At 43.9% G+C, this 22,853-nt stretch overlaps 1 pseudogene; it reads right to left on the bottom strand.

Moving 5' to 3' along the window:
• Positions 1 to 4,057: 4,057 nt before the first annotated feature.
• Positions 4,058 to 22,831, bottom strand: LOC147827786 (ras-related protein Rab-30 pseudogene; annotated as a pseudogene).
• Between the last annotated feature and the right edge of the window lie 22 nt (positions 22,832 to 22,853).

Below are 22,853 nucleotides of genomic sequence, written 5' to 3'. Positions count from 1 at the left end.
CTGGAGGCTGAGTTCAGCCCGGGCAATTTAGTGAGACCCTGTCTCAAAGTAAAACAAATTTTTTTTTGGTACCAGGGATTGAACTCGGGTCCTTGCGCTTGCGCAGCAGGTGGCAAAACCACTGAGCTAAATCCCCAGCCCCATCAAAGTAAGAATTTTAAAGTCTAGGGATGTGATTGAGCACTAGTGTGCTTGCCTAGCATGTGTGAAGCCCTGGGTTTAATCCCTAGTACCACCGAAACAAGTGAAAAAGTACTGAGTTGGGGTACTACCGAGGCATTAGGGATGACATAGTCCTGTGTACTCATTTTATAAACAGTGAAACCTGGGGCCAAGGATTTAGCACATTGGTGCCATGCCGTGCTGTGCCTGCCTCAAAAGCACAAGGTCCTGAGTTCAATCCCCAATACCACAAAAATAAATAGTGAAGCCAAGGTTAAGGATGATACCTTTTTACATGGTTGCACAGTGTTGTAGTCAGGGTTTGGAAGGGAAATAGATTTAATACAGGACACATAATATAGAGGATTATTTTATAAGTCACCCAAAAAGTCAAATGCAGAGGGGTGCAAGAGATCTAGCTCACTCTAGAGACCCAAAGAATCCAACTGAGGGCCTGGATCCCACGGCAGTGTCCCGCACAAGTCCAGCGGAAGGCCTAGAGCCCAAGGCAATGTCCTCCAGGAGTCCAGCCAGAGCCTTAGAGCCCACAGCAATAACTCATGCTTCTCCATATCGAGGAGCTGCACCGGGAGGGCCCAAAGGCCAGTGGTGGAAGCCGGAAAACCTGTGCCGGTGTTGTGAAGGATTTGTGCCACCAGGCTGAGGGATCTGCACTGAAGCCAGGAAGTGATGCTCACGGTGAAGATCAGAGCTCCCCTGACGAGGACAGCGGCCATTCCCAGTGACAGCGAGACCCCGAGCTCCTCCTCTGACAAGAACAGCCAAGTTCGCATCAGGAAAACCAACTGCAGCGAGCTTCTCCTAGAAAATCAACAGTCTACAATCTTCCCCTCCAGGTCTCTCTTTATGCCATTGGCAACAATCCTCAGGTGGGTCTTCCATGCCCAGACCACGCTGATTCAGCTCAGCTGGGCTCCAAGTTGACCATTAGTCAATCCCCATATAGCCTCTCCCAAGTTCTTCCTATACCCAAGACCCTCTTCTCTTGAAGCTGATTTCAAAGCAATTATAAAAACACAGGGGCTTTTTTGGTTTTTTTGGTACCAGGGATTGAACTCGGGTCCTTGGGCTTGCACAGCAGGCGGCGAAAGCTAAATCCGTGGCCCCTCAAAGCAATTATAGAGTCCAGCTGCCATTATTTTTTTTTTGTATTAAATTCTTTTATTGGTACATTGTAGGTATACAACACAATTACATTTCTCATTGGGAATTGTACCTTTATATAATGCATCTTGGTTCTTATTTTTTCCCCATTCCTAGCCCTCCCTTCACGCCCTCCACCCTTCCCTATTTACAAAGACTTTAATTCCATTTTTTCCATTTCTCATCATTTTTCCTTTCCCTTCTTTCCTTTCCCCTGCCCCTCCCGCTACCCCTACCCCTTTGGACCTTTTCTTCCTATTTTGCATTATCAATTATTCATTCTAATAATTGGTACGTTTTAGGTATACAATATAATGACATTCATCATTGGAAATTTGCACCTTTACATAGTCTCTCTTGGTTGTTTTTCACCCTTGCCCAGCCCTCCCTTCAACCCCTCCAGCCCTCCCTATTTACAAAAATTTTGTTCCTATTTTTCCATTTTCTCATATTAATCCCATTCCCTTCTATCCTTTCCCCTAGCCCTCTCACTTCCTTCTCCTTTGCCCCTTTTCTTCCTATTTCACATGACCTATTATACATTTAGTCCTTATTTACACTTTCAGTTTCTCACACCAGAGAAACTATTCGGTATTTACACATCTGTGTCCTATTTATTTCACTTAAGAGTATTGCCTCAATGTGCATCCACTTAGCTATAAATGTCTCTAATTTCTTATTTTTTATGGCTGAGTAGTACTCCATTTTATTAAAAAACCACATTTTCTTTATCCAGTCTCCAGTTGATGAGCATTTGGGCTGTTTCCAAGTTTTAGCTATTACAAACTGTGCTGCTATGAACATGGGCGCAGCTGCCATTATTTTTGTTGGAAGTAAACTACCTACCTGATTTGTAAGCGAGAGGACTTCCTCGGAGCCCAGAGAAATAAGTGGCCATGTGAGGCAACCTGTTGGTATGGCAGGACTTCTCCTGGGCTCCTGCAGGGGACAGAGGAGACGCCTCCTATGACATCAGCACCATTGAACTCAGGCCTTCCCAACCTTGGACTAGTATTGCTGTAAGCCAGATAACTCTGTTGTGAAGGCTGTCCTGTGCATCTTAGGGTGTTTTCATAGCATCTCTGTCCTCCACCCATAAGTTGCTTAGTTGAGACAATCAGAAAAGTCCCACATGTTTCCAGATGCCCCCAGAGTGCCCTGGTTTAGAATCTGGTGCTGACTTCAGGAGGGGCTGCTGTACCTGAGGCTGGATCCAACTAGTCTTCCAGCAGCACCTGCACTGACTCCTTCACCCCCGTGCCTGGCTTCTCTCCTCTGCCTTTTCCTCTGGGGCTACCACACCTTCGTCACAAGGGAATCCCCCAACCTCTCTCTCTCTCCCCTCAGTGGCCCCGAAGTGGCACCTGGGTGAAAATGGGAAGCAAAAGCGTCTACCCTTCCTCTCTTGCACCAAGGGGATCCCCCAATTGCATAGGAATTTACATAATTAGTAAAAATAATATTTGTGCTGTGTTTAGCTTTTAACTTGGCTGCTGTGAGTCAAGATCAGGGCCTGAAGGCCTTCCTTGGCTAGCATCCAGCTCAGTGGTAGAGTGCTTCCCCAGCATTCAGGAAGCCCTGAGTGCAGCCCCCAGCACTGCAAAGAAAAACAAAACAAAAGCCCCTTCCTAGGGTTTTACTGGGGTGAGGCTGGGAACAGACGTGGACATGCCCAGAAAATCTGCCTTGTCGAACAATTTCTCCTTGATTAGATGGTCCCACCTACGTTCCCCAGCCTGCCCTTAGCTATATTTAGACACTGCGAGCTGTGTTACAGAAAGATAGAAGACAGATGGTTGCAGCTGGGCACGGTGGTGCACACCTGTAACTGCAGTTACAAGGCTGAGGTACAAAGATTGCGAGTTCAAGGCCCGCTTGGACAATTTAACAAGACTCTTGTCTCAAAATAAAAAGGGTTGAGAGCCAGGTGTGGTGGTGCATACCTGTACTTCCAGTATTCTTGGAGGCTGAGGCAGGAGGATTGAAAGTTTGAGCCCAGGGACTTAGTGAAACCCCATCTCAATATTTAAAAATATTAGAGAGAAACTTGGCCATAAAAATATTTTAAAATATTAAAAAGGTTGGAGATTTAGCTCAGGGTGAAGGCACTGGGTTCAATCCCTAGTGCCCCCCAAAAAGGGATAAAGGGCCAGGGATTTAGCTCAGTGATTCTACCACCTGCCTTGCAGGCTTCAATCCCTGGTACAAAAAAAGGAATAAAAAGAATAAAAAGAATGGGGTGGAGGGCCAGGGATTTAGCTTAGTGGTTCCAGTGCCTGCCTTGCAAGCACAAAGTCCCACATTTGATCCCCGGTACCAAAAAAAAAAAAGAACGGGCTGGAGATATAGCTCAGGGGTAGGAAACCCTTGGGTTCAAGCTTCAGTACACAAAAAGTACTGCAAAACAAAACAAAAACAGATCATTGCTATGGATATTTGTTTAAACATCTACAACATGACCCAGACTAAGCCGTAGGACTAAACATCAGTCCTTCCTAGGACCTGCATCTTTTTCCTCTTAATTTGCTATTTCCTGTCTCTTCTACTCTCCTCTCACTTTCAGCTCTCGCACTCTTCCTCCCAGGTGCCTCTTCCCACTCAACAGCACTTTGCATTTTTAACATCTCCTTTACCAGGGCTGTGGATGTAGGTCTGTGGCAGAACACTTACCTAGCCTGTGCAGGGCCCTGGGTTCCATCCCCAGCATCAGAAAAACTAAAACAAAACAAAAAAACTCCTTTACCTCAGAAAGTCATAGTTAAAGAACAGAATTATTTTTAACTTTTTGAGTTTTCATCCCTTTTGTAATATGACTAATATGAGGATGACAACACAAACCTTATATGGTATTTATTAGAATCCAGTTAGATTTTTTTTTTTGGTGGGGGAGTTTTGAAACAGGGTCTCAATATATACCTTAGGGTGGTTTTGAACTCAATAAGTAGTCTAGGCTGGCCTCAAACTTAGGACAACCTTCCTGCCTCAGCCTCCCAAGTGCTGGGATGACAGGTATGTACCACCACACCCACCTTAAATTAGATTTATGAAAAGAAATTTTTTTTTTATTTCTAGGTAATACATTTAAGGACCTTTATTATACTAAAATGTTTGGTCTGTGAAATAGCAGAATCATTAGCACCAAAAGGAGTCATGGAGCTTATACATATTATTAAAACAATGATTGTTACTGTTGGTCATGGGTAAAGGTTTCATTTCATTTTTACATCCCAAAGTTTTTGAAAGTGCCTGTGGACAAAAGAAGTAACACTTTTCAAAATCTACATGGGGTCATCAATACACACCATAGAGACAGTACTTGCCTTCCCAGTTTTGGTTTATCTGGTAGACAAGAACACCAAGGCCACTAGAAAAATACCACTGAAGCCCTTGAAGAACAGCCCCACATGCTAGTGGGTGCAGGAGGGATCCCTACAGTACATTTCCCGCTGGGCTGTGTCAGGAATACGATTTTACTTGCTTACTAAAAAAACAAAAGCAACATGCTCTGCAGATCATGGAGTGCCTAGTGCAATTTTCTCCTTGCTCAAACTCCAGACTGCAAAAGGGTAAAACCATTATGTGTTCTGCTAATGTTGGCCTGTGGACAAGGCCCTTGGCCTGGCACGCTTTGTAAGCTCAGGAGCCCACCGGAGTCAGAAGGTTGGAGAGCCGGAGCCAAAGTCATCACCAGATCTCTCCAGCAACTTGTGACCTATCAGGGCAGCTGCTGATTCCTTTTGCTTTTCCTCGCTTCAGCCTTTAGTTGAAATTACAAGTCAAATAGCTGATGCTTTTCCCCTCTCCAGGTAAAGGTGAGGATACATTGTTCACCAGTGTGTTCTGTCTGGCCTCACTGATGAATTGGCATGCTAAGTCAAGGAAGAGTTTCTCCACATTATCAGATTCTTTGCCTGAGGTCTCTAGATAATACATGTCCTGAGCTTTTGAGAATTCCTCAGCTCTCTGCTGGGAGACCTCTCTCCTTTCAGCCAGGTCAATCTTGTTGCCTACTAACACACTGATGACCTTGTTGCTAGCATATTGTTCTATCTCCCGCAGCCACTCGGGAAGGCAACGGAAGGATTCCTCACAGGTAATGTCATAGGTAAGAATCAGGGCATTGGCGCACCGGTAATAGCTCTGGGTAATGGACCGAAATCTCTCTTGACCTGCAGTGTCCCAGATCTGGAGCTTGACTTTTTCACCATTAATCTCCACTGTCTTAATCATAAAATCCACTCCAATTATGGCTCCTTGTCCTGGGGGGAAAAGACCCTGAGTGAATCATCAGACTAGGCATGTCTTCCCCACACCAGCGCTGTCAATTAAAACAATTTTGAACAGGAAATCATAATCCTCCATACTCATTTACACAGCTCTTGTGATGTAAAGTGTCCTTTCACCTGGTAACCTTTATTCCTCCAAGCAGTCAGGTCACAGGTCCTTACACAGTAAGATTGTTTTCTTTGAGTATGAGACAGAGATTGTACTAGGCAAGCTGGGATTCAGAGAAAAAGGAGAGCCATCCAGGAGTGGGGGCTATATGCCTCTGGGAAGAAGTGCTAGCAATTAGGAGACTGAATGAAGGGTAAGGAATATGAAGGGCTTTTTCAGTTTCCTACAGTCTTGGGGATCTTAGCAGTGGGAGTTATAGTCACCTTACCCTTCTACCACCACCCGATTCCTATCCACCTCCTGCCAGTCATACTGGTGCTAAAGGACCTCTCAAAGCATCTGTCTTCTTCCTGTGGACTTCGACATATGCTGTACATCATTTCCTCTACCTGAGATGCCTTCCTTTCCACCCTATTTGCATCACAAAGTCCTTCAAGACACAATGCAAGCCTCTCTTTCTCTCTGAATCGTTCACTGATCCCCCTTGAATCCAGTAAAAACACTTTCACCATTCCTTGTCTTAAAATTTCCCTTCTTGTATACAGTTATTTGTTCAAATGTATGCCCGATTCTTGAATGAATTGATTATATCTTTCAGCACTAGTTTTCTAGCCCCTGGGACAAAATAACATTTAAAGAACATCTACTCTATAGAAGGAAAGAATTAATAGGCATAATGCTTAAGTATAGGGCTTAGTTTCTCCAATTGTGCTGAAAAGAATACTACATGCTCTGTCTACTTTAGATGACTGTTTCAAAGATTAAAGAAGAAAAACTCCTCCCAAAGGGCTGTGGTACCTTTAAAGCCCGACCCTCGTGAAAGCAGTTGTTACCTATTGAGTACCTACTATAGTAGTGTACTTTTACCACAGGAGATGTTTGCCCTTAAGTCCAACATAAGCAAAGTTAATAACAAAAAAGTTAAGTAAGAATTCAAACCAATAGCTGGGCTCATCTTCTAAGTCCTAGGCAGAACAGGCCCAGTAGACTCTGGAAGGGAAGAAAAAGGACAACTGGTAAACTCATACAGAGAAGGATGCTGGGAGAGAGTGAAGCCTCGGGGACACTGCTAACAGCAGTCCTGGAGCTCAGTGGCTGCAGGCTTGTGTGGCAGAGAGAGGAGGCTAATATGCTGCTATAAAAAGAAATTTGTATCATGGCTGGCAAAGCTGATGCTCGATAAATGGAATTTGTTCTTATGCTGAAATAAAATCCTGCTTTAGGTTACCTGGGAAGCAACTACTGGTGCCTTTGGAACTCTTGAGCTTGTACTTCCTCTCTAATGGTAGGAAAACGGGTATTGATAGAAGAGCAGAATTGCAGGGATAGGGTCTTGCTTTATTTTGTCTTTTTTCTACTTAGCTGGAAAGCTGTTTTAAAGAAAAAATCTGGACAAAGGATCTATGGCTCTCTTTTTTTCTCTGCGATTTGAAATTTTTTTTTTTTTTTTGGTACCGGAGATCAAGCTCAGGACCTTGCGCTTGTAAGGCAGGCATGGTGCCACTGAGCTAAATCCCCAGCTACAATTTGAAATTAAATCCACAGGGAACAAAAGACATAATACACAAAATCAGCCTTGCCTGGCTGAATGGAACAGAATAAAAAGTAGAATTCTGGGTGGTGCATGCCTATAGTCCTAGCGCTTGGGAGGCTGAGCCAGGAGTATTGCCTGGAGTTTGTGGCCAGGCTGGGCAAGGCCAGCCTGAACTACAGAAAGAGACCCTATCTCAAAAACCAAAAGAAAAAAGGATGCTCACTGGGTCTTTGGCTTTCTCCCCCACCCCAGATTGAACCCAGGGCCTTCACACTGAACTACATCCCCAATACCCCAGCCTTTTTCTTTTTTCTTTTTTGCTGTACTGGGGATCAAACTCAGGACCTTGTGCTTCCAAGGCAGGTGCAGCACCACTGAGTTAAACACCTGGCCCTCCCCAGCCTTTTTTATCTTTCATTTTGAGACAGGATCTTGCTAAGTCACTAAGTTGCCCAGGCTGGCCTCAAACATGCAATTCTTCTGCTGTAGCCGCCCCAAGTGCTGGATTACAGGCATGCACATGGGACCTTTGGCTTTTGCTATCATCCTCAAGCAGACCCTGTCCAAAGTTTGTTTGTTTGTTTCTTTGTTTCTTTCTTTCTTTCTTTTTTTGAGACATAGTCTTATTATGTATCCCCAGCTGGCCCCCGAACTCCTCCTGCCGCAGCCTCCCAAGTGCTAGGATTATAGGTATATGCCACTATACCCAGTTTGTTTTATATTGTCTAATATCGGGTAGAAGGGAGGTGATTCAACTCCTGGAAATAGGTAAGATTTTCTCTTCAACTTGAATTTATTGGAGGTATATTCCTGCAGTAGGTCTCAGCTCTCTTGACACACAAAGGAAGCAGAAAGAAGAGAAAACTTTGCATTTCACCTGTTCTCTTCCTGTGGATTACATATTACTATCTCTACACACACACACACTCCCTGTACTGGGGATTCAGCCACGGGCCTTCACACTAGCTGTATGCTCAGCCCTTCTTTTATTTCTTTATTTGGGGATCTTGCTAAGCAGCCCAGGCTGATCTTGAACTCACGATTCTCCAGCTTCATCTTTCCAGAGTGCTGGGATTAGAGGCATGTGCCATCACATTTGGTTCCTATCCTATTTTTATAGATTAAAAGCAAAACAACAACAATAACAAAAAACAGCTGGGTATGGTGGTATGCCTGTAATACCAGCCCTCGGGAGGTTAGGGGAGGAAGATTGTGAGTTCAAGGCCAGTCTGAGCTACATAGGGAGCTGGAGATCTGCACAGATTACATAGCAAGACCTTGTGTCAAAAAAAATAAAAAGGGAGCTGGGAGCTGAGCATAGTGGCACACAGGTGTAATCTCAGTGCTCTGGGAGGCAGAGGCAAGAGGATCCCAAATTCCAGCCCAGCCTGGGCAATTTAGCAAGACTCTATCTAAAAATAAAACAGATGGACCTCCATGTGAAAGCCCTGGGTTCAATCCCTAGTACTACCAAAAACCAAGAACAAAACCAGATTTTTCTGGAAAAGGACTGGAAGGATAAATACTAAACTAAAAATTGTGGTTACTTTCAGAGCGGAGTTTGGGGAGTGGGAGTGCAGGTAGCAGTAAAAAGAACTTTCGTCTCATCTGTAATGTTTTGCCCCTTTACAAGAAGTAATGGTGATGTAGTAATTGTATAATTAAAAATGAGATTTCAAATTAAAATATGACTTTTATAAAAATGTAATGAAGCTCAGAAAAGATAATTTACCCAAGATGACCTGAGTGATGGCAGACTCTAAAGTTCACGGCTGCCCCCAAACCACAGCGTACACCTACAGGAGAAGCAGGTCTGGAGCTGCTGGAGCCCCGTACATCCCACTCCCGGCTGGTGGGTTTCTTGTTGTGACTTTTTTATCACTGACAGAGATCATGGCCAGTCCATGCTAGCAGTTCCGTGACTACTCCGTGACGTGGCCTGTGAAGTATGACTACAGCACACAGACCTCAGATAAAAAGCGGGGCAGGCTGCAGAGCAGCATGATAAGGTGGATTATATTTACGTGTAAACTTTTAAACTGGGTCTTTCAGCTGGAGGACCAAGACTTAACGGAAATCCCAAAGGGAGAAGCCAGACAGAAGTGCAAAAATGTAATGGAGGGCCGGGTATTTAGCTCAGTGGTTTTGCCGCCTGCTGCACAAGCGCAAGGACCTGAGTTCAATCCCTGGTACCAAAAAAAAAAAAAAAATGTAATGGACATTACCAAGGATCAGTTCCGCAATTTTTAAACCCCTCATGCATTCAAAAGTGTAAAAAGTTCAAGACCAAAGTGGCCTAACCTAGCTAAGTAAACTAAACCAGCACCTGCCTCGTATGTGGATTGTACTAGAAGAGAACCCACAGCCCCCTAGATTCTCTTCAGTCCTACTTCATCACACTATTGACTCACTGTCGATCAATAAAAACCCACAGGTTCCGGGCACAGTGACATCTGTAATCCCAGCTACTTGGAAGCCTGAGGCGGGAGGATCACAAGTTTGAGGCCAGCCTGGCCAACTTAGCAAAACATTTTCTTTGAAAAAAAAAAAGGGCCGGGGATTTAGCTCAGGGGTTTCGCCCCCTGCTGCGCAAGCGCAAGGACCCAAGTTCAATCCCCGGTACCAAAAATAAATAAATAATATAAATAAATAAATAAATATATAAATAAAAGGTTAGGGGAGTAGCTCAGTGATAGGACACAAGAAACCTATGAGGTAAAAAAATTTTGTGAGGTAAAGTTGTTTTGATTTCATAGTAGTACTTTAATGCATTTACTTTATAAAACATGTAATAGAAATAAAAATCATTGAAAAAAGCAACAGCTGCCAGGTGTGGTGGCACACATCTATAGTCCTAGCACTTGAGAGGCTGAGGCAGGAAGATCACTATGAGTTCAAGGCCAGCCTGGGCTACACAATGAGTTCAGGACCAGCCTGAACTACATAGTGAGACCTTGCCTCTAATTAATTAATTAATTAATTAATAAAAACTACAGCTGAGGATGAAGCTCTATCATAGAGTGTTTGCCTAGAATGTGTAAGGCCTTGGGTTCAATTCCAACACACCCTCCCCTCAAAAACAAACAAAAAATAGACAAGGCCAAAGTTTTTGTTGTTATCTGTCCCAAGTTCTTTCCTTTCAGAAATGAACAGTTTCATTTTGCGTATATGCCCTTCGAGACCTTTTTCTACATATGGATATATATTGACATACAGAAGTATAAAGTTGTATGAGACTTTTAAAACATAAATGGTGCTGGGCATAGCAGTGCATGTCCATAATCCCAATTATTCAGGAGGCTGAGGCAGGAGGACTGTGAGTTTGAGGCCAGTCTGGACAATTTACCAAGACCCTGTCTCAAAAATAAATAAAAAAGGGCCAAGGATTTAGCTCAGTGGTTCCACTGCCTACCTCGCAAGCATAAGGACCCGAGTTCGATCCCTGGTACCAAAAAAAAAAAACAAAAAAAACCCCGGCATAAAGCACTTTAAATAAATAAATAAATAAATAAATAAAAAGGCTGCACCAGGTGTGGTGGCACATGCTTGTAATCCCAAGACTTGGGAGGCTGAGGCAGGAGGATCATCATGAGTTTGAGGCAAGCTGGGGGTACATAGTGAGTTCAAGGCCAGCCTGAGCTACATAACCAGACCTTGTCTCAAAACACAAAGAAAAGAAAAGAAAAGAAAAGAAAAGAAAAGAAAAGAAAAGGAAGAAAAGAGAAGAGAAGAAAAGAGAAGAGGAGAGGTCTATGGCCATACCACCCTGAATGCGCCTGATCTCGTCTGATCTCGGAAGCTAAGCAGTGTCGGGCCTGGTTAGTACTTGGATGGGAGAAGAGAAGAGAAGAGAAGAAAAAAAGAAAAGAAAAGAAAAGAGAAAAGTCAGCCATCATCCTGATTCTCCTACCTCAGCATGCAGAACACTGGGACTACAAGCGTGCACCACCACACCTGATTTGCCATCAGTATTTTTCAGTCAACCATTTGTACAAATGTGGACCAGACCAGCAGTTGGCTCAAGCCTGGTAGTATGCACTAGAGACTTTTGATTTGCTGTGAATCCATTATTAATAGGATTCTGAGTGTTGCTCACATAGTCCGCTTAGCCATAGATATTAGGGGCCTGGGCCAGGCTTGGTGGCGTACACCTGCGATCCCCAAACTCTGGGAGGCCAAGGCAGCAGGATATGGAGTTCAAGCCCACACAGAGCAGTTACCAATAGCTAGACCCTGTCTCAAAATAAAAAGGGCCGAAGCCAGGGGTGCACTGCAAACTTGTAATCCTAGCACTTTGGAGGTTAAGGCAAGAGAATTGCCATAGTTTGAGGCCAGCCTGGATTACACATTGAGAGCCTGTCTCAGAAAACCCCCAAACTTTGTGGTGTAGCTCAGCACAAAGGCCATGGATCGATCCCCAGTACCATAGAAGACGTAAGTAGGATCCTGGTTCAGATGGAACCTACAGATGCAGGCCCACTGTCACACGTCAGAGACAGAAATCTGAGTTCTGGGTCCTAGGCCAAAAGGAGAAAACTTGAAATTGTATAGGAAGACAAGTTTTCTACCTATGTCTTGGGCTTCTGTCACCTGGTTCAGTCCCTCTGAGGATGTGCTTTTTCCATGTCACAACCCACAGGTTTTCTTTCTTTTTTCTCTCTGCCTCTCTCTCCTCTTTTTCTTTCTTTCCTTTCTTTCAAAACAGTCCTCCCCTGTCGTCCAGCCTGGCTTCATAGTCAAAATCCCTTGCTGCCCAGTGTGGTGGCACAGGCCAGTAATCCTCCTGGCACTCTAGAAGGCTGAGGCAGGAGGACTTCAAGTATGAGCTTACCATGGGCAACTTAATAACTTGGTGAGACCGTTTCAAAATAAAAAAGGAATACAGATATGGCTAAGTGTAAAGTCTCTAGATTCATTCCCAGTACCATACACAAAAAAATGAAACAAAACATGATCCTCCTGCCTCAGCCTCCCGAGCGCGATAATTATAGGCATGTGCCAGCATGCTCAGATGAACCCACAAATTTTCCAAAAACTTGTCATTCGCTCTTCAATTTTGTATCACCTAGGTTGGATCAACTACATTTCTATTCCACCACATTCTTCCTGGCATCACTTCCTTCCCCACCTACCCTAGAGTCCAGAGATGGTCTTAAAGCACTTACCACACCCTCAGTTACCTTTGTCTTTTGGTCTTTGGTTCCAGGCAACTCACCACTTCCCAGTTGTCAATTAAACTAAACTTTATTTGTTCACTCTAGAAATATTTACTGGCCAGGTGTGGTGGTGCCCACCAGTAATCTCAGCACTCAAGAGGCTGAGCCAGGAGGATCACCACAAATTAGAGGCCAGCCTGGCCACTGCCTTTTACAGACCACCTTTTTTGGTCCTGAGGATGGAACCCAGGGCTTTCACACTGAGCTATATTGCTCGTTCTTTTTTATTTTTATTTTTTAATTTTGATAGAGGCTCTGACTAAGTCACTACATTGCCCCAGCTGGGCTGGAACTAGCGATGCTTTTGCCTCAGCCTCCCAAGTGCTGGGCTCACAGGCATAGGCCACCACACCCGGGCAAAGGAGACCTTCTCACAAAGGCTTTGACTCAGGCCTTTGCTCCTCTCTTTCTCTTTTAGAATGTCATGTCCTCTCAACTATCCTTCCTCTCACCTTTATAATTTGTTTCACTCGGGGGCTGGGAATTTAGCTCAGTGGTTCCAGCGCCTGTCTTGCAAGTGCAAGGTCCTGAGTTTGATCCCCGGTACCAAAAATAATAATAATAATAATAATAATTTCTTTCACTCAACAAGGTCATTTTCTTTAGCCTACAAATATGCTTGACATCCTCATTCTAAAAAAAAAAAAAAAAAATCCCTCTACCAACCACCCTCTTCATCCTCAAATTTCTTGAAAACTATACTTTCTATCCTTACTTCAACTCTTATGGACTACAACCCATGAAATTCAGCTTTTACTGTCATTATTCAGTCTGTCCTCATCAGGTGTGGTGGCGCACGACTGTGATACCAGCACTCTGAAGACTGAGCCAGGTAACTCGCCTGAGTTTAGTGACATAGTGAGCCAAGAGCAGCCTGAACTATATAGCAAGACCTTGTCTCAAAAAACCAAAAAACAAGGCCGAGCATTTACCTCAATGTTTCTGCTGCCTACATTGCAAGTCCAAGGTCCGGATTTCAATCCCTGGTACCAAAAAATAAAATAAAATTAAATTAAAAATAAATAAAAATCTTTTTTAAAAAAACAAAAGGACAGGGAGGGGGAGAGGGAGAGGAAACGGGAATAATAAAAAGAAAAAGAAAAAAAATTTTAAAACCCCAAAACCAAAAGAAAAAGTGGCCTTAAAATGCCCTCATTGTGGGGCCGGAGATTTAGCTCAGTGGTTCCGCTGCCTGCCTTGCAAGTGCAAGGTCCCAACTTCAATCCCGGTACCAAAAAGAAAAAAATGTCCTTATTGCCAAATACAGTGGCCTCTTTTTCAGTCCTTATCTGAATATTTTCCTCTTGCCTTTCTGAGCACTATTAACTTTCTTTCCCTTCGTACACTCAGAACCTATTACAGATCACTTTCTGTGTGGCAGGCACAGAGCTACGGTTTGGGGAACATAGCCATGAACAAGACAGAGCAAGCCACGATTTTCATGAAACTTCCAGTGATAGGGATGTAGGAGTCTAAACATTAAACAGAGTCAGACTTCCGTTTCCAGCAGTATAACAGACTACATATCCTAAATAATTATTCTGCTACAAAATACCACCTTGAATATGAAACTCAAAAGCATGAATCCAGGGCTGGGGATGTAGCTCTGCAGCACTGCACCTGGCTGGCAAGCACAGGGTCCTGAGTCGGATCCTCGGTACTGGGGGAAGAAAAGCATGAATCCAAAAATGTACAGCTGAAATGAAGGTGACAGCTCTAGGGGCACCTGGCAAATCCCAGTGACACAACATCAACCTCAATGGCTTATCAGGGGACAAAGCCTGGGCTTGTGCAAAAACTAGCTGAGTCAGGACCCCCTGTGTAAGAGTAGGACTCCTGCTGGGTGTGGCAGCACATCTGTATCTGCAGCTCTCCAGGAGGCTGAGGCAGGAGGACTGCAGGTTCAAGCCCAGCCTGAGCAACTACTTAGTGACTTACTGTGACCTTGGCTCCAAAACAAGGGGGGTTGGTGGTCAGGGATACAGTGAAAGCCCTGGATTCAATCCTCAGTACTGGGGAAAAGGGGGAGGGAGACTCCACTCTTTTCTTTTAACTTTATTAGTACATGTTTTAAGCACATATTACATTCATCACAGAGAGTTGGTCATGTATACAACACTCCCCTTCCCTGCCCCTTCTTCCTGCTCCCTCCATCTCTTGGATGGTCCCCTTTCTGGGTCTGCGTCATTTTCTTTTTTTCGCTTTTTGGGGGGTTTTTTTGGTTTTTTTTTTGGTACCAGGGATTGAACTTGGGACCTTGCGCTTGTGAGGCAGGCGCTGGAACCACTGAGACTCTGTCATTTTCTCCGTCTCTGTCTCTCTGTCTCTCTCTCTCTCTCTAAAGGAGGAGCGGTTTACTTTATTTCAGAGGTCGCAGTCCGTGCAAGGTCAGCCAGCTCTGAGGCAGGAAGTGCACAGTGGAAGGGACTATGACTGGTGGAGGAAAGCGTCTCATGTCATGGAAGCAGGGAGAGTGAAGGGAGGAGCTGGGAGGAAGATGTGACCTTTTGGGTTAGGCTGCTGTGACCCGCCTCTTCTGGCCAGACCCTACCTCCCAACAGCAAGCCAGTTATATCTTCCAAAAGCCTGCTATGAGCACATGAGCCCTTTCAGGGACATTCTCCATCCAAACTGTAACATTCTGCCCTTGACATCCAGAAGACTTCCATGGATCTCTGTGCAAAATGCATTCAGTCATCAAAGTTTTAACAGTTCCAGGATGGCTGAAAAGTTTAAGTCCAACGTCCTCTGAGACTGACTCAAGGCAAACTCTTGGATGTGAACCCCTGCAAACATCCAAAAGAGGGCTGGGGATTTAGCTCAGTGGTTTCGCCGCCTGCTGAGCAAGCACAAAGACCCGAGTTCGATCCCTGGTACCAAAAAAAAAAAATCCAAAACAAAGTCAAACATTGCTGACAAATAATGGTACAGATAAACATTCCCACTCCAAAAGGGAAAAGAGACAGAAAGAAATAAGACCAAAGCAAGACTAAAACCCAGCTGGGCAAACTTTAAATCCCATAGCTGTATGTACAGCATCTGGAGCGAGATGTAAAGTCCAAATGGCTTGTTCTGCCCTACCCCTATGGCATTGCTGTTGTAGCCATCCTGGCTTCTCTCTTAGGTTGGCTTTGCTCGCTGCCTGTAGTATTCCTCAGCAGACATTCCATGTTCCTGGCTTCTCCAGCTTCCTGGGGTCTCCACTGCATATTGGCTTCACTCACAACTTCCCGCATTACCTTTGAGAGACACACTGCTTAGTTTCTCAGGCCTATTTGTTTTTTTCAGTACCAGGGATCAAACTCAGGACCTTGCGCTTGTGAGGCAGGCACAGCACCACTGACCTAAATTCCCGGTCCCCAGGCCTATTTCTGGTATCTGGACGAAAGCCTCCTTGAGCCCACAACTCTTGCATTCTGCATGCCTGTACAACCAGCACCATGTGGAGGATACCAAGGTCTGCCACCATCTTGAGCAATAGCCAGGCCCCTGTGGATCATGGTTGTAGAGGCCTCTGAGTGCCTGAATGCCTGAACCCTGTGAAAGGAACCTTGGGGAGTCAATTCCAAAGGTGACCCTTCTCAAGCAGGGTGCTCTGGGTTCTCTTCTCAAATGAAAGCTTTACAGCTTTACCTGGGCTCCACTCTCAATGAAAGAAAATGCCTACCTGGAAAGACAGACAATGAGGTAATGTCCCCAGCTGGCTCTCAGTCAGGGGAAAGAGGGACACTCTCTTGGAATTCACAAGCTTGTCCTCTAATTTATATCCTAAATTCACACAACTTTAAATAGGAAAAGCTCAAAGCTAGAATTTTCTCTCTCTTCTCTCCTTCCTGCTTACTTTCTCTTTTTTAGTGCTAGAGATCAAACACAGAGCCTTGTGCAAGCTAGGCAAGCACTCTGCCACCAAGCCACACTCCAATCCCCAGAATTTAAAGAATAGGTTGGTAGTTTCACCTGGCACTTTAGTGAAACAAACACAAGTTCTTTCTCAAGAAACAAACCTTCTGCCAGGGATGGTGGCCATGGCTGTAATCCCAGCATTTACAGAGGCAAGAAGATCGCTGGGAGTTTGAGGCCAGCCTGAACTACATACTAAGATCTTGTCTCAGAAAGAAATAAAGCAAGAAAGAAGAGTACCTCTAATCCAAATCTCAAAAAAAAAAAAAAAAAAATCCTAAAGCTTCTTCAAATGTAAGTTCACAAATAAAAATTCCAAAACACAAGGCATCAGGAAATAAAACACCATGAATGAGAATGTGCAGAAATCATAAATAGCAAAATTAGGCCCACAGATACTGAGTATTAGAGTTATAATTCTAATATCTACATATACCTTTAAGATTTTTAAAAGAAAAAAATAATATATGGCTAAAAAAGAAGAAACTATACATGACAAGATAGACTTTTTTTTTCTGGTACCAGGGATTGAACTCAGGACCTTGTGCTTTGAGGCAGGCTCAGCACCACTGAGCTAAATCCCTGGCGACAAGACAGATTCTTAAAGGAACAATTTCTAGAAGTTTAAGATATAGTAATTAAAATACACGAACAAAAAGCTACACATAATTAAAATTGTAACATATATGCTGTGAAGAAAAATAGAGTGCCATGGCTGAATGTGTCTCCTCTAAAATTCATATGTTGAAATCCTAAATCCTAGTACCTCAAATGTAACTGTATTTGGAGACAGGATCTTTAAAGAGGTAAGTGAGGTTAAATGAGATCAAGAGAGTGGGCCCCAAACTGGGTGTGGTGATGCACACCTGTAATCCCAGCACTCAGGAAACTGAGGCAGGAGGATCACTGTGCATTCAAGGCCAGCCTGAACTACATAATGAGACCTTATCTCAAAAAAAAGAAGGAAAGAAAGAGAAAGAAAGAGAGAGAAACAGAGAAAAAAGAAAGAAAGAAAAAGAGAGAGAGGGAGGGAGGGAGGGAAGAGGGGCTGGGGATTTAGCTCAGTGGTTTCGACACCTGTTGCGCAAGCACAAGGACCCGAGTTTGATCCCTGGTACCAAAAGAAAGAAAGAAAGGGAAAGAGAGAAAGAAAAAGTGAATAAGCCCTAGAGGGGCAGTGATTAGATTGCTGACAGGTACAGAAAAAGAGTATGTGAAGACACCAGGAACAGATGGGCATCTACAAGAGGTCTCAGAAGAAACCAACAACCAGCACCTTGATCTTGGGACAGCTAACCTCCCAAGCTATGGGGAAATTAATTTCTGTTATTCAAGCCACTCAGTCTATGGGATTTTGTTATGGAAGCACTAACAAACAAATACACAGATTTAGCTCTGATTTTTCTTTTCGTGATTTCTCTTTTCCTGTCTAACCCTAAAATATTGGTATAAAATTCTCCTTTTTATTGTATCTATTTGTCTATGTATTTAATTTTTTTTGTTTTTTGTTTTTTTGGTACCAGGGATCAAACTCAGGACCTTACACTTTTGAAGCAGCCATGGAATCACTGAGCTAAAGCCCCAGCCCTCTGCCTCTTAGGTTCTATCTTAGTTACTTTTCTCTGTGTTTTTTTGGTACAGGGGATTGAACTCGGGACCTTGCACTTGCAAGGCAGGCAGTGGAACCACTGAGCTAAATCCCCAGCCCTCTTAGTTACTTTTTTGTTGCTGAGACAAAATACCGGACACTCAAAGTTAAAAGAGGAAAGGTTTATTACAGTTTATAGTTTGTAGAGGTTTCAGTCCATAGTCGGTTGGCTCCAAGGCAAGGTGGCCTGGCCGAGTGGCATGGAAAGGAGAAACAGTTGATGGCAGAGCAGGTAGAAATAAGCAGCAACGCAGTAGCAATGAGCCTCTCATTCCCTTTTATTCCGTTCAGGCTAATAGAGTATTGGTTGATGCCACCCACAACCAGGGTGGGGCCTTCCCATTGGCCACACCCAGAGCGATGCTAAAACAATCAGGGAACTAATTCAGTTATCAAACCCTTAATCCATATTCACACACCCTAGATCTAGCCATCTCAGAAAACCCCCACCTATGAGTGCATGAGGCTTTGGGGTGACATCCACATAAAAGCCATAACTGATGCATTGCTTCAGGCTCAATATGTATCATCCCAACAAATGTTATCTTCCAAATACACAGAGAGTTCAACTTAACAATTCTTCAACTTTACAATGGTGCAGAACCCTACCCATCCAAGCATTCTGTTTTTCACTTTCAGGACAGAAATCAGTAAATTACATGAGAGGCAACACTTTTATAAATAGGCTTCGTGTTAGATCATTTTACCGAACTGTTAAAGCAAGTGTTCTGATCACCTTTAAGGCGGGCGGGGCTCAGCTATGAGGTTTGGGAAGCTAGGTATATTTTCAACTTGAGATGGGCTTGTTGGGACATAACCTCATCCTTCGTAAGTCCTGGGGCTTGGCATGCCCTGTCTCATTGAAGTGTCACCATTACTCAGTGCCCTATTAAGGAAACCTTGGAAGGCATTTAGGTTCCTTTCTTTATTACGTCACATGTCCAGTGAGTATCAAATCTGCTGATTCTGCTTTGAGAATCTCAAATCTAGGTCTTTTTCTCATTTCCCATTTTGTTTTGTTTTGTTTTGTCTTTTTGAGACAAGGTCTCACTATGCAGTTCAGGCCGGCCTTGAAGCCACTATGCACCCCAGGTTGGCCTCAAACTCACAGTGATACTCCTGCCTCAGCCTCCTGAGTGCTGGGACTACAGGTGTGCACCACCACATTGGGGTAGTTGGTACATCTTAATATTTAATTCAGAAGGACAACCATGAGATATTCTTCAGTTGTTTTGTAAATGAATCTGCCCTATTAAAGTGCCCTTTTTTCAGTCAAAAGCCCATCTTATTTTTCCCTCACTCTAAAGAGAAGAAACCCAGAGATGTCTAGATTTCCAATTTTTCTTTTTTAAATTGGGCTGTGCCAGGCATGGTGGAACATCCCTGTAATCCCAGCACTTGGGAAGCTGAGGCAGGAGGATTGCTAAGGTAGGAGGCCAGCCTGGGCTACATAACAAGACTCTATTTCAAAAAACAAACAAACGAACAAAAGAATATTAAAAAGCCATATACTCAAGGGTTGAAACTAATGAAATCAAGTTTGGTCATTCTTAAGTGAAACGCCTTTTTTACTACCACCAATGTATGTCGGTAAAGAGAACAGTGTGTGCGCTGCTGCCTTGATTTGTGCCAAGCTGTTAGCTGTTTAACCCCTAGTACTTTTGGACGATTAGATCAGTGCAAACATCAACACATTGAAAGAGGCAAATAACATCTTCGTATTATAAAAATACTTTTGAGAGTTGGCATGGTGCCGAACACTTGTGATCCAGTGCTCTAGAGACTGAGCCAGGAGGATCACCTCAAGTTCAAGGCCAGCCTGAACTACAGAGCGAGACCTTGTGTCCAAAAAAAAAAAAACTAAATAAATAAATAAAGTTTAAAAATAAAATATTTTTGACCTTCAGGACCTGCCTGCAAAGGTTTTTGGGAACTCCAGCAGTCTGTGGACCACTTTGTAAACTGCTGTCTTAGATTGCTGTGGCCTCATCAAGTAGGAATAAGTCTCACTTTACAGAGGAACAAACACATTCAGAGACCAAATCGTTTGCCCAGACTCGGGGCTGGTGAACGGCAGACCTGAGCTGGTTGGATTTGAAAGCCAATGCCCTCAGGCAGCCGCTCTGCACTTTTACCACTTGCACTTCCACACCCACATCGCTCACTGACCATGTACTGTTCAGAACTCTTTGTCTTTTCTCCCGATGAGCACTGAGCATTCCTTTTTTTTTTTTTTTTTTTTTTTTTTGGTACCGGGGATCGAACTCAGGACCTTATGCTTGTGAGGCAGGCGGTGAAACCACTGAGCTAAATCCACGCCCGCTGAGCATTCCTTAAGTGCAATCTCTACCTCAGGATCGCTTTCCTCCTCTGAGTGCTCATGCATTGTGCTCATACATCTGCTTTTGGCACCAAGCATGTTATTTTCATCTGTCAGTTCCTTGCTCTATGGTTATTATTATTATTTCGAGATAGGGTCTTGCTAGGTAGTTCAGGCTGGTCTTGAACTCACTATGTACCCCAGGCTGGCCTCCAACTTGTGATGATCCTTTTGCCTCAGCCTCCCAAGTGCTGGAATTACCAAGTATGTGTGCCACCATGCCCGGCTGGTTATTATTTTTATATCTTTTAAATTTATTTTTGGTTCTGGAGAGTGAACCCAGGGACTTCCCACAGAGCTACATCCCCAGCCTTTTTAAAAAATTTAAAATAAGTCACTAAATTCATCAAACTGGGTTTAAACTAGCAATCTTCCCGCCTCAGCCTCCCAGAGTCCAGGGATCACAGGCCTGGGCCAACACACGCAGCCCTGTCTTCCTCCTAGACCCAAGCCCTATAGATGCTTCTTCCACTGTATCTCTAAATGTATCTTTTCCATTTCTGTTACCATCACCCAACCATAGGTCTTTATCTTTTCTTTTTCTTCTTTTGGTTTTTTTGACAGGGTCGCACTATATAGCCCAGGAGGCCCTGAACTCACTATGTAGCCCAGGCTGGCCTCAAACTCAAAGTAATCTTCCGCCTCAGCCTCCTGAGTGCTGAGATTTCAGGCATGCGCCACCACATCTGACTCTGTTATTGTTATTTTTGTTTTGTCTTGGTACAGGGAATCAAACTCGGGTCCTTGTGCTTTCGAGGCAGGCGGCAGAACCACTGAGCTAAATCCCCGGCCCTTGTTTTGCTTTTTGAGACAAGGTCTGGCTATGTAGTGCAGGCTGGCCTCGAACTTTGGATGATTCTCCTGTCTCACCCTCCCAAGTGCTGGCTGGGATTACAGGTGTGCACCACCATGCGGTTTAAATCATCTTTCCTCTATCTCTCTCTTTCTTCCTTCCTTCCTTTTTTACTGGGAATCAAACCCAGAGGCACTTTACCACTGAGCTATACCCCAGCCCTTTTTTTTATTTTGTGACAGAATCTTACTAAATTGTTCAGGTAGGACTTGAACTTGTGACCCAACAGGCATGCACCACCAAGCTGGGCTAGAAGACTATTAAGTCTGTATCTGATGAATGTTTTCACAAACAGGAAGAAATTTATGCTGTAGGAATATCAAGGGATAACTGCACATATCTGAGTAGGCAAAGGAGATGGAATCTAGTGCAAAAGTGAAGAGGCTGATCTTAGTACAGAAGGTCGATTACTTTTTTTTTTTTTTTGGTACTGGGGATTGAACTCGGGACCTTTCGCTTTTGAGGCAAGGGCTAGAACCACTGAGCTAAATCCCTGGCCCAGGTCGATTACTTTTATCCGCAGGAGAGAGGGAATGGGAACAAAGCAGAAAATTAGTAGGATTGGTGGGGAAATGAAGTTCGTTTCTTTTCCAACTGTTTTTTTTTTTTTTTGGTACCAGGGATCGAACTTGGGACCTTGCGCTTTTGAGGCAGGCACCAGAACCACTGAGCTAAATCCAACTGTTTTCTAGGTGAATTAAATTACCAGTGCAGAAGAAGGGAGGAGAGACACAGGATTTGAGGACAGAGGGGTGTACAACAGTCATTCTGGAGCACAGTGCACTGAATAACTGCAGTAGTATTGCTGAGCCTTGGAGATTTCAGACTCAGAGAATGAAATGTGCATTTCTTTTTTCACCCTCCATGAAAGGAAAAGCCATTGCTTTTGTTTTTTAACACTGGGGATTGAACCCAGGCCTTCATACTCAGCTACATCCCCAGGCATTTTTCACTTGGAGACAGGGTCACTAAACCACTTTCAATCCTCCTGCCTCAGCCTCCCAGTGTGCTGGGATTACAGACATGCACCGCCATGCCCAGTTTTCAGCCCAATATTGAGTTGTTGCTGCCTCACTTAGAGCACACAAATACATTCTGTCTCACATTAGGGTTAGCTGTTATGCAAGGTTTAAGTTCCTTAAATACAGAAACATTTCTTACTCATTACCAACACAGTATGCTCCCCATCCTCCTCCTTGCCACATACGGTAAATCTGAGTCTATATCCCGCCCCAAACACAACTTCATGGCATGGGTATACTGTCTCCTTTACTATACCATGATATACACTATTTTGAGGAATAGGAACTTTGCTTCCCTTTCCTGTTTCTCTCTCGAATACCTTGTTTTGCAAAATTTTGCTATTATTTTTACAGATCTTTTAACAAAATGAGGTTGATTCCATTAGTGCTATATGCTATACATAGCATATACCAGGGTCCTTGTCCTTAAGGGGTTTACCCCTAAAATTAAATGTGCCTTATTTTTATTTTTTGGTACCGTGGATCAAACTCTGGTCCTTGCGCTTGCACAGCAGGCGGTGAAACCACTGAGCTAAATCCCCAGCCCTAAATGTGCCTTATTATCGATACAAAAATAAA

The sequence above is a fragment of the Heterocephalus glaber genome, unplaced genomic scaffold (genome assembly GCF_053883595.1).
Source record: "Heterocephalus glaber isolate CG9 unplaced genomic scaffold, H.glaber_assembly_v1.0 deba00001442, whole genome shotgun sequence".
Classification (NCBI taxonomy): Eukaryota; Metazoa; Chordata; class Mammalia; order Rodentia; family Bathyergidae; genus Heterocephalus; species Heterocephalus glaber.
Note: the sequence above shows the minus strand (reverse complement) of the source record. Positions and strands in the feature narration are given on the sequence as shown.